General features: G+C 44.1%; 33 non-coding genes across 33 annotated transcripts; all 33 read right to left on the bottom strand.

The window, feature by feature from the left end:
• Positions 1–308: 308 nt before the first annotated feature.
• On the bottom strand, positions 309–427 carry LOC147937139 (5S ribosomal RNA). The gene has a single exon (XR_015570000.1). It is a non-coding gene; the product is annotated as a 5S ribosomal RNA (ribosomal RNA).
• Positions 428–823: 396 nt separating this feature from the next.
• LOC147937138 (5S ribosomal RNA) lies at positions 824–942 on the bottom strand. The gene has a single exon (XR_015569999.1). It is a non-coding gene; the product is annotated as a 5S ribosomal RNA (ribosomal RNA).
• Positions 943–1337: 395 nt separating this feature from the next.
• LOC147937137 (5S ribosomal RNA) lies at positions 1338–1456 on the bottom strand. Its single transcript, XR_015569998.1, has one exon. It is a non-coding gene; the product is annotated as a 5S ribosomal RNA (ribosomal RNA).
• Positions 1457–1852: 396 nt separating this feature from the next.
• LOC147937136 (5S ribosomal RNA) lies at positions 1853–1971 on the bottom strand. The gene has a single exon (XR_015569997.1). It is a non-coding gene; the product is annotated as a 5S ribosomal RNA (ribosomal RNA).
• A 395-nt stretch (positions 1972–2366) lies between these two features.
• Positions 2367–2485, bottom strand: LOC147937135 (5S ribosomal RNA). The gene has a single exon (XR_015569995.1). It is a non-coding gene; the product is annotated as a 5S ribosomal RNA (ribosomal RNA).
• A 395-nt stretch (positions 2486–2880) lies between these two features.
• Positions 2881–2999, bottom strand: LOC147937134 (5S ribosomal RNA). The gene has a single exon (XR_015569994.1). It is a non-coding gene; the product is annotated as a 5S ribosomal RNA (ribosomal RNA).
• A 394-nt stretch (positions 3000–3393) lies between these two features.
• Positions 3394–3512, bottom strand: LOC147937133 (5S ribosomal RNA). The gene has a single exon (XR_015569993.1). It is a non-coding gene; the product is annotated as a 5S ribosomal RNA (ribosomal RNA).
• A 395-nt stretch (positions 3513–3907) lies between these two features.
• LOC147937132 (5S ribosomal RNA) lies at positions 3908–4026 on the bottom strand. The gene has a single exon (XR_015569952.1). It is a non-coding gene; the product is annotated as a 5S ribosomal RNA (ribosomal RNA).
• Positions 4027–4421: 395 nt separating this feature from the next.
• LOC147937131 (5S ribosomal RNA) lies at positions 4422–4540 on the bottom strand. Its single transcript, XR_015569992.1, has one exon. It is a non-coding gene; the product is annotated as a 5S ribosomal RNA (ribosomal RNA).
• Positions 4541–4935: 395 nt separating this feature from the next.
• Positions 4936–5054, bottom strand: LOC147937130 (5S ribosomal RNA). The gene has a single exon (XR_015569991.1). It is a non-coding gene; the product is annotated as a 5S ribosomal RNA (ribosomal RNA).
• A 395-nt stretch (positions 5055–5449) lies between these two features.
• Positions 5450–5568, bottom strand: LOC147937129 (5S ribosomal RNA). The gene has a single exon (XR_015569990.1). It is a non-coding gene; the product is annotated as a 5S ribosomal RNA (ribosomal RNA).
• Positions 5569–5962: 394 nt separating this feature from the next.
• Positions 5963–6081, bottom strand: LOC147937128 (5S ribosomal RNA). Its single transcript, XR_015569989.1, has one exon. It is a non-coding gene; the product is annotated as a 5S ribosomal RNA (ribosomal RNA).
• A 395-nt stretch (positions 6082–6476) lies between these two features.
• LOC147937127 (5S ribosomal RNA) lies at positions 6477–6595 on the bottom strand. The gene has a single exon (XR_015569988.1). It is a non-coding gene; the product is annotated as a 5S ribosomal RNA (ribosomal RNA).
• Positions 6596–6990: 395 nt separating this feature from the next.
• LOC147937126 (5S ribosomal RNA) lies at positions 6991–7109 on the bottom strand. The gene has a single exon (XR_015569987.1). It is a non-coding gene; the product is annotated as a 5S ribosomal RNA (ribosomal RNA).
• Positions 7110–7504: 395 nt separating this feature from the next.
• LOC147937125 (5S ribosomal RNA) lies at positions 7505–7623 on the bottom strand. Its single transcript, XR_015569986.1, has one exon. It is a non-coding gene; the product is annotated as a 5S ribosomal RNA (ribosomal RNA).
• Positions 7624–8018: 395 nt separating this feature from the next.
• On the bottom strand, positions 8019–8137 carry LOC147937124 (5S ribosomal RNA). Its single transcript, XR_015569984.1, has one exon. It is a non-coding gene; the product is annotated as a 5S ribosomal RNA (ribosomal RNA).
• A 394-nt stretch (positions 8138–8531) lies between these two features.
• On the bottom strand, positions 8532–8650 carry LOC147937123 (5S ribosomal RNA). Its single transcript, XR_015569983.1, has one exon. It is a non-coding gene; the product is annotated as a 5S ribosomal RNA (ribosomal RNA).
• A 395-nt stretch (positions 8651–9045) lies between these two features.
• LOC147937122 (5S ribosomal RNA) lies at positions 9046–9164 on the bottom strand. The gene has a single exon (XR_015569982.1). It is a non-coding gene; the product is annotated as a 5S ribosomal RNA (ribosomal RNA).
• Positions 9165–9559: 395 nt separating this feature from the next.
• On the bottom strand, positions 9560–9678 carry LOC147937121 (5S ribosomal RNA). The gene has a single exon (XR_015569981.1). It is a non-coding gene; the product is annotated as a 5S ribosomal RNA (ribosomal RNA).
• Positions 9679–10073: 395 nt separating this feature from the next.
• Positions 10074–10192, bottom strand: LOC147937120 (5S ribosomal RNA). Its single transcript, XR_015569980.1, has one exon. It is a non-coding gene; the product is annotated as a 5S ribosomal RNA (ribosomal RNA).
• Positions 10193–10587: 395 nt separating this feature from the next.
• LOC147937119 (5S ribosomal RNA) lies at positions 10588–10706 on the bottom strand. Its single transcript, XR_015569979.1, has one exon. It is a non-coding gene; the product is annotated as a 5S ribosomal RNA (ribosomal RNA).
• Positions 10707–11101: 395 nt separating this feature from the next.
• On the bottom strand, positions 11102–11220 carry LOC147937118 (5S ribosomal RNA). Its single transcript, XR_015569978.1, has one exon. It is a non-coding gene; the product is annotated as a 5S ribosomal RNA (ribosomal RNA).
• A 395-nt stretch (positions 11221–11615) lies between these two features.
• Positions 11616–11734, bottom strand: LOC147937117 (5S ribosomal RNA). Its single transcript, XR_015569336.1, has one exon. It is a non-coding gene; the product is annotated as a 5S ribosomal RNA (ribosomal RNA).
• Positions 11735–12129: 395 nt separating this feature from the next.
• Positions 12130–12248, bottom strand: LOC147937116 (5S ribosomal RNA). The gene has a single exon (XR_015569977.1). It is a non-coding gene; the product is annotated as a 5S ribosomal RNA (ribosomal RNA).
• Positions 12249–12643: 395 nt separating this feature from the next.
• LOC147937115 (5S ribosomal RNA) lies at positions 12644–12762 on the bottom strand. The gene has a single exon (XR_015569976.1). It is a non-coding gene; the product is annotated as a 5S ribosomal RNA (ribosomal RNA).
• A 395-nt stretch (positions 12763–13157) lies between these two features.
• On the bottom strand, positions 13158–13276 carry LOC147937114 (5S ribosomal RNA). The gene has a single exon (XR_015569975.1). It is a non-coding gene; the product is annotated as a 5S ribosomal RNA (ribosomal RNA).
• A 395-nt stretch (positions 13277–13671) lies between these two features.
• Positions 13672–13790, bottom strand: LOC147937113 (5S ribosomal RNA). The gene has a single exon (XR_015569363.1). It is a non-coding gene; the product is annotated as a 5S ribosomal RNA (ribosomal RNA).
• Positions 13791–14185: 395 nt separating this feature from the next.
• Positions 14186–14304, bottom strand: LOC147937112 (5S ribosomal RNA). Its single transcript, XR_015569549.1, has one exon. It is a non-coding gene; the product is annotated as a 5S ribosomal RNA (ribosomal RNA).
• A 395-nt stretch (positions 14305–14699) lies between these two features.
• Positions 14700–14818, bottom strand: LOC147937111 (5S ribosomal RNA). Its single transcript, XR_015569624.1, has one exon. It is a non-coding gene; the product is annotated as a 5S ribosomal RNA (ribosomal RNA).
• A 395-nt stretch (positions 14819–15213) lies between these two features.
• On the bottom strand, positions 15214–15332 carry LOC147937110 (5S ribosomal RNA). The gene has a single exon (XR_015569973.1). It is a non-coding gene; the product is annotated as a 5S ribosomal RNA (ribosomal RNA).
• Positions 15333–15727: 395 nt separating this feature from the next.
• LOC147937109 (5S ribosomal RNA) lies at positions 15728–15846 on the bottom strand. Its single transcript, XR_015569568.1, has one exon. It is a non-coding gene; the product is annotated as a 5S ribosomal RNA (ribosomal RNA).
• Positions 15847–16241: 395 nt separating this feature from the next.
• LOC147937108 (5S ribosomal RNA) lies at positions 16242–16360 on the bottom strand. Its single transcript, XR_015569972.1, has one exon. It is a non-coding gene; the product is annotated as a 5S ribosomal RNA (ribosomal RNA).
• A 395-nt stretch (positions 16361–16755) lies between these two features.
• Positions 16756–16874, bottom strand: LOC147937107 (5S ribosomal RNA). Its single transcript, XR_015569544.1, has one exon. It is a non-coding gene; the product is annotated as a 5S ribosomal RNA (ribosomal RNA).
• Between the last annotated feature and the right edge of the window lie 209 nt (positions 16875–17083).

Raw genomic sequence — 17083 nt, 5'->3', positions numbered from 1 at the left:
TTATTCACCTTGCACGTGCTTCCAACCGCGAAAAACAAGAGATTACCATATCCAAACATAATTTGGTATTCGTAGCTAATTGTGTCGCGATCACCGGAAAACATCCGAAACACCTTCAAACGTCAAAATTCGGCCTCCGGAATGGTCCAATGGTAAGAAGACCCATTGCCTTGCCAGAAACACTCTTGGGGCTTTCCGAAAAGGTATTATGGGTCGCGTGGTTCCTCACGATGTAAAAGTTACGACGTTATGTTTGTAATATATAGTCTTACGCAACAACCCAAAAAAAAAAAAAAAAAAAAGAGGGAGGGATGCAACACGAGGACTTCCCGGGAGGTCACCCATCCTAGTACTACTCTCGCCCAAGCACGCTTAACTGCGGAGTTCTGATGGGATCCGGTGCATTAGTGCTGGTATGATCGCATCCGTTAGTATATATCATGCAATCGCATATATCGTTTTTTGAAAACTCAAGGGATCATTCAATGTGGGTCCCACTTGATATCTGGACCAGTTTATTCACCTTGCACGTGCTTCCAACCGCGAAAAACAAGAGATTACCATATCCAAACATAATTTGGTATTCGTAGCTAATTGTGTCGCGATCACCGGAAAACATCCGAAACACCTTCAAACGTCAAAATTCGGCCTCCGGAATGGTCCAATGGTAAGAAGACCCATTGCCTTGCCAGAAACACTCTTGGGGCTTTCCGAAAAGGTATTATGGGTCGCGTGGTTCCTCACGATGTAAAAGTTACGACGTTATGTTTGTAATATATAGTCTTACGCAACAACCCAAAAAAAAAAAAAAAAAAAAGAGGGAGGGATGCAACACGAGGACTTCCCGGGAGGTCACCCATCCTAGTACTACTCTCGCCCAAGCACGCTTAACTGCGGAGTTCTGATGGGATCCGGTGCATTAGTGCTGGTATGATCGCATCCGTTAGTATATATCATGCAATCGCATATATCGTTTTTTGAAAACTCAAGGGATCATTCAATGTGGGTCCCACTTGATATCTGGACCAGTTTATTCACCTTGCACGTGCTTCCAACCGCGAAAAACAAGAGATTACCATATCCAAACATAATTTGGTATTCGTAGCTAATTGTGTCGCGATCACCGGAAAACATCCGAAACACCTTCAAACGTCAAAATTCGGCCTCCGGAATGGTCCAATGGTACGAAGACCCATTGCCTTGCCAGAAACACTCTTGGGGCTTTCCGAAAAGGTATTATGGGTCGCGTGGTTCCTCACGATGTAAAAGTTACGACGTTATGTTTGTAATATATAGTCTTACGCAACAACCAAAAAAAAAAAAAAAAAAAAGAGGGAGGGATGCAACACGAGGACTTCCCGGGAGGTCACCCATCCTAGTACTACTCTCGCCCAAGCACGCTTAACTGCGGAGTTCTGATGGGATCCGGTGCATTAGTGCTGGTATGATCGCATCCGTTAGTATATATCATGCAATCACATATATCGTTTTTTCAAAACTCAAGGGATCATTCAATGTGGGTCCCACTTGATATCTGGACCAGTTTATTCACCTTGCACGTGCTTCCAACCGCGAAAAACAAGAGATTACCATATCCAAACATAATTTGGTATTCGTAGCTAATTGTGTCGCGATCACCGGAAAACATCCGAAACACCTTCAAACGTCAAAATTCGGCCTCCGGAATGGTCCAATGGTAAGAAGACCCATTGCCTTGCCAGAAACACTCTTGGGGCTTTCCGAAAAGGTATTATGGGTCGCGTGGTTCCTCACGATGTAAAAGTTACGACCTTATGTTTGTAATATATAGTCTTACGCAACAACCCAAAAAAAAAAAAAAAAAAAAGAGGGAGGGATGCAACACGAGGACTTCCCGGGAGGTCACCCATCCTAGTACTACTCTCGCCCAAGCACGCTTAACTGCGGAGTTCTGATGGGATCCGGTGCATTAGTGCTGGTATGATCGCATCCGTTAGTATATATCATGCAATCGCATATATCGTTTTTTGAAAACTCAAGGGATCATTCAATGTGGGTCCCACTTGATATCTGGACCAGTTTATTCACCTTGCACGTGCTTCCAACCGCGAAAAACAAGAGATTACCATATCCAAACATAATTTGGTATTCGTAGCTAATTGTGTCGCGATCACCGGAAAACATCCGAAACACCTTCAAACGTCAAAATTCGGCCTCCGGAATGGTCCAATGGTACGAAGACCCATTGCCTTGCCAGAAACACTCTTGGGGCTTTCCGAAAAGGTATTATGGGTCGCGTGGTTCCTCACGATGTAAAAGTTACGACGTTATGTTTGTAATATATAGTCTTACGCAACAACCAAAAAAAAAAAAAAAAAAAAGAGGGAGGGATGCAACACGAGGACTTCCCGGGAGGTCACCCATCCTAGTACTACTCTCGCCCAAGCACGCTTAACTGCGGAGTTCTGATGGGATCCGGTGCATTAGTGCTGGTATGATCGCATCCGTTAGTATATATCATGCAATCGCATATATCGTTTTTTCAAAACTCAAGGGATCATTCAATGTGGGTCCCACTTGATATCTGGACCAGTTTATTCACCTTGCACGTGCTTCCAACCGCGAAAAACAAGAGATTACCATATCCAAACATAATTTGGTATTCGTAGCTAATTGTGTCGCGATCACCGGAAAACATCCGAAACACCTTCAAACGTCAAAATTCGGCCTCCGGAATGGTCCAATGGTACAAAGACCCATTGGCTTGCCAGAAACACTCTTGGGGCTTTCCGAAAAGGTATTATGGGTCGCGTGGTTCCTCACGATGTAAAAGTTACGACGTTATGTTTGTAATATATAGTCTTACGCAACAACCAAAAAAAAAAAAAAAAAAAAGAGGGAGGGATGCAACACGAGGACTTCCCGGGAGGTCACCCATCCTAGTACTACTCTCGCCCAAGCACGCTTAACTGCGGAGTTCTGATGGGATCCGGTGCATTAGTGCTGGTATGATCGCATCCGTTAGTATATATCATGCAATCGCATATATCGTTTTTTGAAAACTCAAGGGATCATTCAATGTGGGTCCCACTTGATATCTGGACCAGTTTATTCACCTTGCACGTGCTTCCAACCGCGAAAAACAAGAGATTACCATATCCAAACATAATTTGGTATTCGTAGCTAATTGTGTCGCGATCACCGGAAAACATCCGAAACACCTTCAAACGTCAAAATTCGGCCTCCGGAATGGTCCAATGGTACGAAGACCCATTGCCTTGCCAGAAACACTCTTGGGGCTTTCCGAAAAGGTATTATGGGTCGCGTGGTTCCTCACGATGTAAAAGTTACGACGTTATGTTTGTAATATATAGTCTTACGCAACAACCAAAAAAAAAAAAAAAAAAAGAGGGAGGGATGCAACACGAGGACTTCCCGGGAGGTCACCCATCCTAGTACTACTCTCGCCCAAGCACGCTTAACTGCGGAGTTCTGATGGGATCCGGTGCATTAGTGCTGGTATGATCGCATCCGTTAGTATATATCATGCAATCGCATATATCGTTTTTTCAAAACTCAAGGGATCATTCAATGTGGGTCCCACTTGATATCTGGACCAGTTTATTCACCTTGCACGTGCTTCCAACCGCGAAAAACAAGAGATTACCATATCCAAACATAATTTGGTATTCGTAGCTAATTGTGTCGCGATCACCGGAAAACATCCGAAACACCTTCAAACGTCAAAATTCGGCCTCCGGAATGGTCCAATGGTACAAAGACCCATTGGCTTGCCAGAAACACTCTTGGGGCTTTCCGAAAAGGTATTATGGGTCGCGTGGTTCCTCACGATGTAAAAGTTACGACGTTATGTTTGTAATATATAGTCTTACGCAACAACCAAAAAAAAAAAAAAAAAAAAGAGGGAGGGATGCAACACGAGAACTTCCCGGGAGGTCACCCATCCTAGTACTACTCTCGCCCAAGCACGCTTAACTGCGGAGTTCTGATGGGATCCGGTGCATTAGTGCTGGTATGATCGCATCCGTTAGTATATATCATGCAATCGCATATATCGTTTTTTCAAAACTCAAGGGATCATTCAATGTGGGTCCCACTTGATATCTGGACCAGTTTATTCACCTTGCACGTGCTTCCAACCGCGAAAAACAAGAGATTACCATATCCAAACATAATTTGGTATTCGTAGCTAATTGTGTCGCGATCACCGGAAAACATCCGAAACACCTTCAAACGTCAAAATTCGGCCTCCGGAATGGTCCAATGGCACGAAGACCCATTGGCTTGCCAGAAACACTCTTGGGGCTTTCCGAAAAGGTATTATGGGTCGCGTGGTTCCTCACGATGTAAAAGTTACGACGTTATGTTTGTAATATATAGTCTTACGCAACAACCAAAAAAAAAAAAAAAAAAAAGAGGGAGGGATGCAACACGAGGACTTCCCGGGAGGTCACCCATCCTAGTACTACTCTCGCCCAAGCACGCTTAACTGCGGAGTTCTGATGGGATCCGGTGCATTAGTGCTGGTATGATCGCATCCGTTAGTATATATCATGCAATCGCATATATCGTTTTTTCAAAACTCAAGGGATCATTCAATGTGGGTCCCACTTGATATCTGGACCAGTTTATTCACCTTGCACGTGCTTCCAACCGCGAAAAACAAGAGATTACCATATCCAAACATAATTTGGTATTCGTAGCTAATTGTGTCGCGATCACCGGAAAACATCCGAAACACCTTCAAACGTCAAAATTCGGCCTCCGGAATGGTCCAATGGTACGAAGACCCATTGGCTTGCCAGAAACACTCTTGGGGCTTTCCGAAAAGGTATTATGGGTCGCGTGGTTCCTCACGATGTAAAAGTTACGACGTTATGTTTGTAATATATAGTCTTACGCAACAACCAAAAAAAAAAAAAAAAAAAAGAGGGAGGGATGCAACACGAGGACTTCCCGGGAGGTCACCCATCCTAGTACTACTCTCGCCCAAGCACGCTTAACTGCGGAGTTCTGATGGGATCCGGTGCATTAGTGCTGGTATGATCGCATCCGTTAGTATATATCATGCAATCGCATATATCGTTTTTTCAAAACTCAAGGGATCATTCAATGTGGGTCCCACTTGATATCTGGACCAGTTTATTCACCTTGCACGTGCTTCCAACCGCGAAAAACAAGAGATTACCATATCCAAACATAATTTGGTATTCGTAGCTAATTGTGTCGCGATCACCGGAAAACATCTGAAACACCTTCAAACGTCAAAATTCGGCCTCCGGAATGGTCCAATGGTAAGAAGACCCATTGCCTTGCCAGAAACACTCTTGGGGCTTTCCGAAAAGGTATTATGGGTCGCGTGGTTCCTCACGATGTAAAAGTTACGACGTTATGTTTGTAATATATAGTCTTACGCAACAACCAAAAAAAAAAAAAAAAAAAAGAGGGAGGGATGCAACACGAGGACTTCCCGGGAGGTCACCCATCCTAGTACTACTCTCGCCCAAGCACGCTTAACTGCGGAGTTCTGATGGGATCCGGTGCATTAGTGCTGGTATGATCGCATCCGTTAGTATATATCATGCAATCGCATATATCGTTTTTTCAAAACTCAAGGGATCATTCAATGTGGGTCCCACTTGATATCTGGACCAGTTTATTCACCTTGCACGTGCTTCCAACCGCGAAAAACAAGAGATTACCATATCCAAACATAATTTGGTATTCGTAGCTAATTGTGTCGCGATCACCGGAAAACATCCGAAACACCTTCAAACGTCAAAATTCGGCCTCCGGAATGGTCCAATGGTACGAAGACCCATTGGCTTGCCAGAAACACTCTTGGGGCTTTCCGAAAAGGTATTATGGGTCGCGTGGTTCCTCACGATGTAAAAGTTACGACGTTATGTTTGTAATATATAGTCTTACGCAACAACCAAAAAAAAAAAAAAAAAAAGAGGGAGGGATGCAACACGAGGACTTCCCGGGAGGTCACCCATCCTAGTACTACTCTCGCCCAAGCACGCTTAACTGCGGAGTTCTGATGGGATCCGGTGCATTAGTGCTGGTATGATCGCATCCGTTAGTATATATCATGCAATCGCATATATCGTTTTTTCAAAACTCAAGGGATCATTCAATGTGGGTCCCACTTGATATCTGGACCAGTTTATTCACCTTGCACGTGCTTCCAACCGCGAAAAACAAGAGATTACCATATCCAAACATAATTTGGTATTCGTAGCTAATTGTGTCGCGATCACCGGAAAACATCCGAAACACCTTCAAACGTCAAAATTCGGCCTCCGGAATGGTCCAATGGTAAGAAGACCCATTGCCTTGCCAGAAACACTCTTGGGGCTTTCCGAAAAGGTATTATGGGTCGCGTGGTTCCTCACGATGTAAAAGTTACGACGTTATGTTTGTAATATATAGTCTTACGCAACAACCAAAAAAAAAAAAAAAAAAAAGAGGGAGGGATGCAACACGAGGACTTCCCGGGAGGTCACCCATCCTAGTACTACTCTCGCCCAAGCACGCTTAACTGCGGAGTTCTGATGGGATCCGGTGCATTAGTGCTGGTATGATCGCATCCGTTAGTATATATCATGCAATCGCATATATCGTTTTTTCAAAACTCAAGGGATCATTCAATGTGGGTCCCACTTGATATCTGGACCAGTTTATTCACCTTGCACGTGCTTCCAACCGCGAAAAACAAGAGATTACCATATCCAAACATAATTTGGTATTCGTAGCTAATTGTGTCGCGATCACCGGAAAACATCCGAAACACCTTCAAACGTCAAAATTCGGCCTCCGGAATGGTCCAATGGTACGAAGACCCATTGCCTTGCCAGAAACACTCTTGGGGCTTTCCGAAAAGGTATTATGGGTCGCGTGGTTCCTCACGATGTAAAAGTTACGACGTTATGTTTGTAATATATAGTCTTACGCAACAACCAAAAAAAAAAAAAAAAAAAAGAGGGAGGGATGCAACACGAGGACTTCCCGGGAGGTCACCCATCCTAGTACTACTCTCGCCCAAGCACGCTTAACTGCGGAGTTCTGATGGGATCCGGTGCATTAGTGCTGGTATGATCGCATCCGTTAGTATATATCATGCAATCGCATATATCGTTTTTTCAAAACTCAAGGGATCATTCAATGTGGGTCCCACTTGATATCTGGACCAGTTTATTCACCTTGCACGTGCTTCCAACCGCGAAAAACAAGAGATTACCATATCCAAACATAATTTGGTATTCGTAGCTAATTGTGTCGCGATCACCGGAAAACATCCGAAACACCTTCAAACGTCAAAATTCGGCCTCCGGAATGGTCCAATGGTACGAAGACCCATTGGCTTGCCAGAAACACTCTTGGGGCTTTCCGAAAAGGTATTATGGGTCGCGTGGTTCCTCACGATGTAAAAGTTACGACGTTATGTTTGTAATATATAGTCTTACGCAACAACCAAAAAAAAAAAAAAAAAAAAGAGGGAGGGATGCAACACGAGGACTTCCCGGGAGGTCACCCATCCTAGTACTACTCTCGCCCAAGCACGCTTAACTGCGGAGTTCTGATGGGATCCGGTGCATTAGTGCTGGTATGATCGCATCCGTTAGTATATATCATGCAATCGCATATATCGTTTTTTCAAAACTCAAGGGATCATTCAATGTGGGTCCCACTTGATATCTGGACCAGTTTATTCACCTTGCACGTGCTTCCAACCGCGAAAAACAAGAGATTACCATATCCAAACATAATTTGGTATTCGTAGCTAATTGTGTCGCGATCACCGGAAAACATCCGAAACACCTTCAAACGTCAAAATTCGGCCTCCGGAATGGTCCAATGGTAAGAAGACCCATTGCCTTGCCAGAAACACTCTTGGGGCTTTCCGAAAAGGTATTATGGGTCGCGTGGTTCCTCACGATGTAAAAGTTACGACGTTATGTTTGTAATATATAGTCTTACGCAACAACCAAAAAAAAAAAAAAAAAAAAGAGGGAGGGATGCAACACGAGGACTTCCCGGGAGGTCACCCATCCTAGTACTACTCTCGCCCAAGCACGCTTAACTGCGGAGTTCTGATGGGATCCGGTGCATTAGTGCTGGTATGATCGCATCCGTTAGTATATATCATGCAATCGCATATATCGTTTTTTCAAAACTCAAGGGATCATTCAATGTGGGTCCCACTTGATATCTGGACCAGTTTATTCACCTTGCACGTGCTTCCAACCGCGAAAAACAAGAGATTACCATATCCAAACATAATTTGGTATTCGTAGCTAATTGTGTCGCGATCACCGGAAAACATCCGAAACACCTTCAAACGTCAAAATTCGGCCTCCGGAATGGTCCAATGGTACGAAGACCCATTGGCTTGCCAGAAACACTCTTGGGGCTTTCCGAAAAGGTATTATGGGTCGCGTGGTTCCTCACGATGTAAAAGTTACGACGTTATGTTTGTAATATATAGTCTTACGCAACAACCAAAAAAAAAAAAAAAAAAAGAGGGAGGGATGCAACACGAGGACTTCCCGGGAGGTCACCCATCCTAGTACTACTCTCGCCCAAGCACGCTTAACTGCGGAGTTCTGATGGGATCCGGTGCATTAGTGCTGGTATGATCGCATCCGTTAGTATATATCATGCAATCGCATATATCGTTTTTTCAAAACTCAAGGGATCATTCAATGTGGGTCCCACTTGATATCTGGACCAGTTTATTCACCTTGCACGTGCTTCCAACCGCGAAAAACAAGAGATTACCATATCCAAACATAATTTGGTATTCGTAGCTAATTGTGTCGCGATCACCGGAAAACATCCGAAACACCTTCAAACGTCAAAATTCGGCCTCCGGAATGGTCCAATGGTAAGAAGACCCATTGCCTTGCCAGAAACACTCTTGGGGCTTTCCGAAAAGGTATTATGGGTCGCGTGGTTCCTCACGATGTAAAAGTTACGACGTTATGTTTGTAATATATAGTCTTACGCAACAACCAAAAAAAAAAAAAAAAAAAAGAGGGAGGGATGCAACACGAGGACTTCCCGGGAGGTCACCCATCCTAGTACTACTCTCGCCCAAGCACGCTTAACTGCGGAGTTCTGATGGGATCCGGTGCATTAGTGCTGGTATGATCGCATCCGTTAGTATATATCATGCAATCGCATATATCGTTTTTTCAAAACTCAAGGGATCATTCAATGTGGGTCCCACTTGATATCTGGACCAGTTTATTCACCTTGCACGTGCTTCCAACCGCGAAAAACAAGAGATTACCATATCCAAACATAATTTGGTATTCGTAGCTAATTGTGTCGCGATCACCGGAAAACATCCGAAACACCTTCAAACGTCAAAATTCGGCCTCCGGAATGGTCCAATGGTAAGAAGACCCATTGCCTTGCCAGAAACACTCTTGGGGCTTTCCGAAAAGGTATTATGGGTCGCGTGGTTCCTCACGATGTAAAAGTTACGACGTTATGTTTGTAATATATAGTCTTACGCAACAACCAAAAAAAAAAAAAAAAAAAAGAGGGAGGGATGCAACACGAGGACTTCCCGGGAGGTCACCCATCCTAGTACTACTCTCGCCCAAGCACGCTTAACTGCGGAGTTCTGATGGGATCCGGTGCATTAGTGCTGGTATGATCGCATCCGTTAGTATATATCATGCAATCGCATATATCGTTTTTTGAAAACTCAAGGGATCATTCAATGTGGGTCCCACTTGATATCTGGACCAGTTTATTCACCTTGCACGTGCTTCCAACCGCGAAAAACAAGAGATTACCATATCCAAACATAATTTGGTATTCGTAGCTAATTGTGTCGCGATCACCGGAAAACATCCGAAACACCTTCAAACGTCAAAATTCGGCCTCCGGAATGGTCCAATGGTACGAAGACCCATTGGCTTGCCAGAAACACTCTTGGGGCTTTCCGAAAAGGTATTATGGGTCGCGTGGTTCCTCACGATGTAAAAGTTACGACGTTATGTTTGTAATATATAGTCTTACGCAACAACCAAAAAAAAAAAAAAAAAAAAGAGGGAGGGATGCAACACGAGGACTTCCCGGGAGGTCACCCATCCTAGTACTACTCTCGCCCAAGCACGCTTAACTGCGGAGTTCTGATGGGATCCGGTGCATTAGTGCTGGTATGATCGCATCCGTTAGTATATATCATGCAATCGCATATATCGTTTTTTCAAAACTCAAGGGATCATTCAATGTGGGTCCCACTTGATATCTGGACCAGTTTATTCACCTTGCACGTGCTTCCAACCGCGAAAAACAAGAGATTACCATATCCAAACATAATTTGGTATTCGTAGCTAATTGTGTCGCGATCACCGGAAAACATCCGAAACACCTTCAAACGTCAAAATTCGGCCTCCGGAATGGTCCAATGGTAAGAAGACCCATTGCCTTGCCAGAAACACTCTTGGGGCTTTCCGAAAAGGTATTATGGGTCGCGTGGTTCCTCACGATGTAAAAGTTACGACGTTATGTTTGTAATATATAGTCTTACGCAACAACCAAAAAAAAAAAAAAAAAAAAGAGGGAGGGATGCAACACGAGGACTTCCCGGGAGGTCACCCATCCTAGTACTACTCTCGCCCAAGCACGCTTAACTGCGGAGTTCTGATGGGATCCGGTGCATTAGTGCTGGTATGATCGCATCCGTTAGTATATATCATGCAATCGCATATATCGTTTTTTGAAAACTCAAGGGATCATTCAATGTGGGTCCCACTTGATATCTGGACCAGTTTATTCACCTTGCACGTGCTTCCAACCGCGAAAAACAAGAGATTACCATATCCAAACATAATTTGGTATTCGTAGCTAATTGTGTCGCGATCACCGGAAAACATCCGAAACACCTTCAAACGTCAAAATTCGGCCTCCGGAATGGTCCAATGGTACGAAGACCCATTGGCTTGCCAGAAACACTCTTGGGGCTTTCCGAAAAGGTATTATGGGTCGCGTGGTTCCTCACGATGTAAAAGTTACGACGTTATGTTTGTAATATATAGTCTTACGCAACAACCAAAAAAAAAAAAAAAAAAAAGAGGGAGGGATGCAACACGAGGACTTCCCGGGAGGTCACCCATCCTAGTACTACTCTCGCCCAAGCACGCTTAACTGCGGAGTTCTGATGGGATCCGGTGCATTAGTGCTGGTATGATCGCATCCGTTAGTATATATCATGCAATCGCATATATCGTTTTTTCAAAACTCAAGGGATCATTCAATGTGGGTCCCACTTGATATCTGGACCAGTTTATTCACCTTGCACGTGCTTCCAACCGCGAAAAACAAGAGATTACCATATCCAAACATAATTTGGTATTCGTAGCTAATTGTGTCGCGATCACCGGAAAACATCCGAAACACCTTCAAACGTCAAAATTCGGCCTCCGGAATGGTCCAATGGTAAGAAGACCCATTGCCTTGCCAGAAACACTCTTGGGGCTTTCCGAAAAGGTATTATGGGTCGCGTGGTTCCTCACGATGTAAAAGTTACGACGTTATGTTTGTAATATATAGTCTTACGCAACAACCAAAAAAAAAAAAAAAAAAAAGAGGGAGGGATGCAACACGAGGACTTCCCGGGAGGTCACCCATCCTAGTACTACTCTCGCCCAAGCACGCTTGACTGCGGAGTTCTGATGGGATCCGGTGCATTAGTGCTGGTATGATCGCATCCGTTAGTATATATCATGCAATCGCATATATCGTTTTTTCAAAACTCAAGGGATCATTCAATGTGGGTCCCACTTGATATCTGGACCAGTTTATTCACCTTGCACGTGCTTCCAACCGCGAAAAACAAGAGATTACCATATCCAAACATAATTTGGTATTCGTAGCTAATTGTGTCGCGATCACCGGAAAACATCCGAAACACCTTCAAACGTCAAAATTCGGCCTCCGGAATGGTCCAATGGTAAGAAGACCCATTGCCTTGCCAGAAACACTCTTGGGGCTTTCCGAAAAGGTATTATGGGTCGCGTGGTTCCTCACGATGTAAAAGTTACGACGTTATGTTTGTAATATATAGTCTTACGCAACAACCAAAAAAAAAAAAAAAAAAAAGAGGGAGGGATGCAACACGAGGACTTCCCGGGAGGTCACCCATCCTAGTACTACTCTCGCCCAAGCACGCTTAACTGCGGAGTTCTGATGGGATCCGGTGCATTAGTGCTGGTATGATCGCATCCGTTAGTATATATCATGCAATCGCATATATCGTTTTTTCAAAACTCAAGGGATCATTCAATGTGGGTCCCACTTGATATCTGGACCAGTTTATTCACCTTGCACGTGCTTCCAACCGCGAAAAACAAGAGATTACCATATCCAAACATAATTTGGTATTCGTAGCTAATTGTGTCGCGATCACCGGAAAACATCCGAAACACCTTCAAACGTCAAAATTCGGCCTCCGGAATGGTCCAATGGTAAGAAGACCCATTGCCTTGCCAGAAACACTCTTGGGGCTTTCCGAAAAGGTATTATGGGTCGCGTGGTTCCTCACGATGTAAAAGTTACGACGTTATGTTTGTAATATATAGTCTTACGCAACAACCAAAAAAAAAAAAAAAAAAAAGAGGGAGGGATGCAACACGAGGACTTCCCGGGAGGTCACCCATCCTAGTACTACTCTCGCCCAAGCACGCTTAACTGCGGAGTTCTGATGGGATCCGGTGCATTAGTGCTGGTATGATCGCATCCGTTAGTATATATCATGCAATCGCATATATCGTTTTTTGAAAACTCAAGGGATCATTCAATGTGGGTCCCACTTGATATCTGGACCAGTTTATTCACCTTGCACGTGCTTCCAACCGCGAAAAACAAGAGATTACCATATCCAAACATAATTTGGTATTCGTAGCTAATTGTGTCGCGATCACCGGAAAACATCCGAAACACCTTCAAACGTCAAAATTCGGCCTCCGGAATGGTCCAATGGTACGAAGACCCATTGGCTTGCCAGAAACACTCTTGGGGCTTTCCGAAAAGGTATTATGGGTCGCGTGGTTCCTCACGATGTAAAAGTTACGACGTTATGTTTGTAATATATAGTCTTACGCAACAACCAAAAAAAAAAAAAAAAAAAAGAGGGAGGGATGCAACACGAGGACTTCCCGGGAGGTCACCCATCCTAGTACTACTCTCGCCCAAGCACGCTTAACTGCGGAGTTCTGATGGGATCCGGTGCATTAGTGCTGGTATGATCGCATCCGTTAGTATATATCATGCAATCGCATATATCGTTTTTTCAAAACTCAAGGGATCATTCAATGTGGGTCCCACTTGATATCTGGACCAGTTTATTCACCTTGCACGTGCTTCCAACCGCGAAAAACAAGAGATTACCATATCCAAACATAATTTGGTATTCGTAGCTAATTGTGTCGCGATCACCGGAAAACATCCGAAACACCTTCAAACGTCAAAATTCGGCCTCCGGAATGGTCCAATGGTACGAAGACCCATTGGCTTGCCAGAAACACTCTTGGGGCTTTCCGAAAAGGTATTATGGGTCGCGTGGTTCCTCACGATGTAAAAGTTACGACGTTATGTTTGTAATATATAGTCTTACGCAACAACCAAAAAAAAAAAAAAAAAAAAGAGGGAGGGATGCAACACGAGGACTTCCCGGGAGGTCACCCATCCTAGTACTACTCTCGCCCAAGCACGCTTAACTGCGGAGTTCTGATGGGATCCGGTGCATTAGTGCTGGTATGATCGCATCTGTTAGTATATATCATGCAATCGCATATATCGTTTTTTCAAAACTCAAGGGATCATTCAATGTGGGTCCCACTTGATATCTGGACCAGTTTATTCACCTTGCACGTGCTTCCAACCGCGAAAAACAAGAGATTACCATATCCAAACATAATTTGGTATTCGTAGCTAATTGTGTCGCGATCACCGGAAAACATCCGAAACACCTTCAAACGTCAAAATTCGGCCTCCGGAATGGTCCAATGGTAAGAAGACCCATTGCCTTGCCAGAAACACTCTTGGGGCTTTCCGAAAAGGTATTATGGGTCGCGTGGTTCCTCACGATGTAAAAGTTACGACGTTATGTTTGTAATATATAGTCTTACGCAACAACCAAAAAAAAAAAAAAAAAAAAGAGGGAGGGATGCAACACGAGGACTTCCCGGGAGGTCACCCATCCTAGTACTACTCTCGCCCAAGCACGCTTAACTGCGGAGTTCTGATGGGATCCGGTGCATTAGTGCTAGTATGATCGCATCTGTTAGTATATATCATGCAATCGCATATATCGTTTTTTCAAAACTCAAGGGATCATTCAATGTGGGTCCCACTTGATATCTGGACCAGTTTATTCACCTTGCACGTGCTTCCAACCGCGAAAAACAAGAGATTACCATATCCAAACATAATTTGGTATTCGTAGCTAATTGTGTCGCGATCACCGGAAAACATCCGAAACACCTTCAAACGTCAAAATTCGGCCTCCGGAATGGTCCAATGGTAAGAAGACCCATTGCCTTGCCAGAAACACTCTTGGGGCTTTCCGAAAAGGTATTATGGGTCGCGTGGTTCCTCACGATGTAAAAGTTACGACGTTATGTTTGTAATATATAGTCTTACGCAACAACCAAAAAAAAAAAAAAAAAAAAGAGGGAGGGATGCAACACGAGGACTTCCCGGGAGGTCACCCATCCTAGTGCTACTCTCGCCCAAGCGCGCTTAACTGCGGAGTTCTGATGGGATCCGGTGCATTAGTGCTGGTATGATCGCATCCGTTAGTATATATCATGCAATCGCATATATCGTTTTTTGAAAACTCAAGGGATCATTCAATGTGGGTCCCACTTGATATCTGGACCAGTTTATTCACCTTGCACGTGCTTCCAACCGCGAAAAACAAGAGATTACCATATCCAAACATAATTTGGTATTCGTAGCTAATTGTGTCGCGATCACCGGAAAACATCCGAAACACCTTCAAACGTCAAAATTCGGCCTCCGGAATGGTCCAATGGTACGAAGACCCATTGGCTTGCCAGAAACACTCTTGGGGCTTTCCGAAAAGGTATTATGGGTCGCGTGGTTCCTCACGATGTAAAAGTTACGACGTTATGTTTGTAATATATAGTCTTACGCAACAACCAAAAAAAAAAAAAAAAAAAAGAGGGAGGGATGCAACACGAGGACTTCCCGGGAGGTCACCCATCCTAGTACTACTCTCGCCCAAGCACGCTTAACTGCGGAGTTCTGATGGGATCCGGTGCATTAGTGCTGGTATGATCGCATCCGTTAGTATATATCATGCAATCGCATATATCGTTTTTTCAAAACTCAAGGGATCATTCAATGTGGGTCCCACTTGATATCTGGACCAGTTTATTCACCTTGCACGTGCTTCCAACCGCGAAAAACAAGAGATTACCATATCCAAACATAATTTGGTATTCGTAGCTAATTGTGTCGCGATCACCGGAAAACATCCGAAACACCTTCAAACGTCAAAATTCGGCCTCCGGAATGGTCCAATGGTACGAAGACCCATTGGCTTGCCAGAAACACTCTTGGGGCTTTCCGAAAAGGTATTATGGGTCGCGTGGTTCCTCACGATGTAAAAGTTACGACGTTATGTTTGTAATATATAGTCTTACGCAACAACCAAAAAAAAAAAAAAAAAAAAGAGGGAGGGATGCAACACGAGGACTTCCCGGGAGGTCACCCATCCTAGTACTACTCTCGCCGAAGCACGCTTAACTGCGGAGTTCTGATGGGATCCGGTGCATTAGTGCTGGTATGATCGCATCCGTTAGTATATATCATGCAATCGCATATATCGTTTTTTCAAAACTCAAGGGATCATTCAATGTGGGTCCCACTTGATATCTGGACCAGTTTATTCACCTTGCACGTGCTTCCAACCGCGAAAAACAAGAGATTACCATATCCAAACATAATTTGGTATTCGTAGCTAATTGTGTCGCGATCACCGGAAAACATCCGAAACACCTTCAAACGTCAAAATTCGGCCTCCGGAATGGTCCAATGGTAAGAAGACCCATTGCCTTGCCAGAAACACTCTTGGGGCTTTCCGAAAAGGTATTATGGGTCGCGTGGTTCCTCACGATGTAAAAGTTACGACGTTATGTTTGTAATATATAGTCTTACGCAACAACCAAAAAAAAAAAAAAAAAAAAGAGGGAGGGATGCAACACGAGGACTTCCCGGGAGGTCACCCATCCTAGTACTACTCTCGCCCAAGCACGCTTAACTGCGGAGTTCTGATGGGATCCGGTGCATTAGTGCTGGTATGATCGCATCCGTTAGTATATATCATGCAACCGCATATATCGTTTTTTGAAAACTCAAGGGATCATTCAATGTGGGTCCCACTTGATATCTGGACCAGTTTATTCACCTTGCACGTGCTTCCAACCGCGAAAAACAAGAGATTACCATATCCAAACATAATTTGGTATTCGTAGCTAATTGTGTCGCGATCACCGGAAAACATCCGAAACACCTTCAAACGTCAAAATTCGGCCTCCGGAATGGTCCAATGGTAAGAAGACCCATTGCCTTGCCAGAAACACTCTTGGGGCTTTCCGAAAAGGTATTATGGGTCGCGTGGTTCCTCACGATGTAAAAGTTACGACGTTATGTTTGTAATATATAGTCTTACGCAACAACCAAAAAAAAAAAAAAAAAAAAGAGGGAGGGATGCAACACGAGGACTTCCCGGGAGGTCACCCATCCTAGTACTACTCTCGCCCAAGCACGCTTAACTGCGGCGTTCTGATGGGATCCGGTGCATTAGTGCTGGTATGATCGCATCCGTTAGTATATATCATGCAATCGCATATATCGTTTTTTCAAAACTCAAGGGATCATTCAATGTGGGTCCCACTTGATATCTGGACCAGTTTATTCACCTTGCACGTGCTTCCAACCGCGAAAAACAAGAGATTACCATATCCAAACATAATTTGGTATTCGTAGCTAATTGTGTCGCGATCACCGGAAAACATCCGAAACACCTTCAAAC

Source organism: Camelina sativa, chromosome 10, assembly GCF_030686135.1.
Source record: "Camelina sativa cultivar CO46 ecotype springtype chromosome 10, ASM3068613v1".
Taxonomy (NCBI): domain Eukaryota; kingdom Viridiplantae; phylum Streptophyta; class Magnoliopsida; order Brassicales; family Brassicaceae; genus Camelina; species Camelina sativa.
Note: the sequence above shows the minus strand (reverse complement) of the source record. Positions and strands in the feature narration are given on the sequence as shown.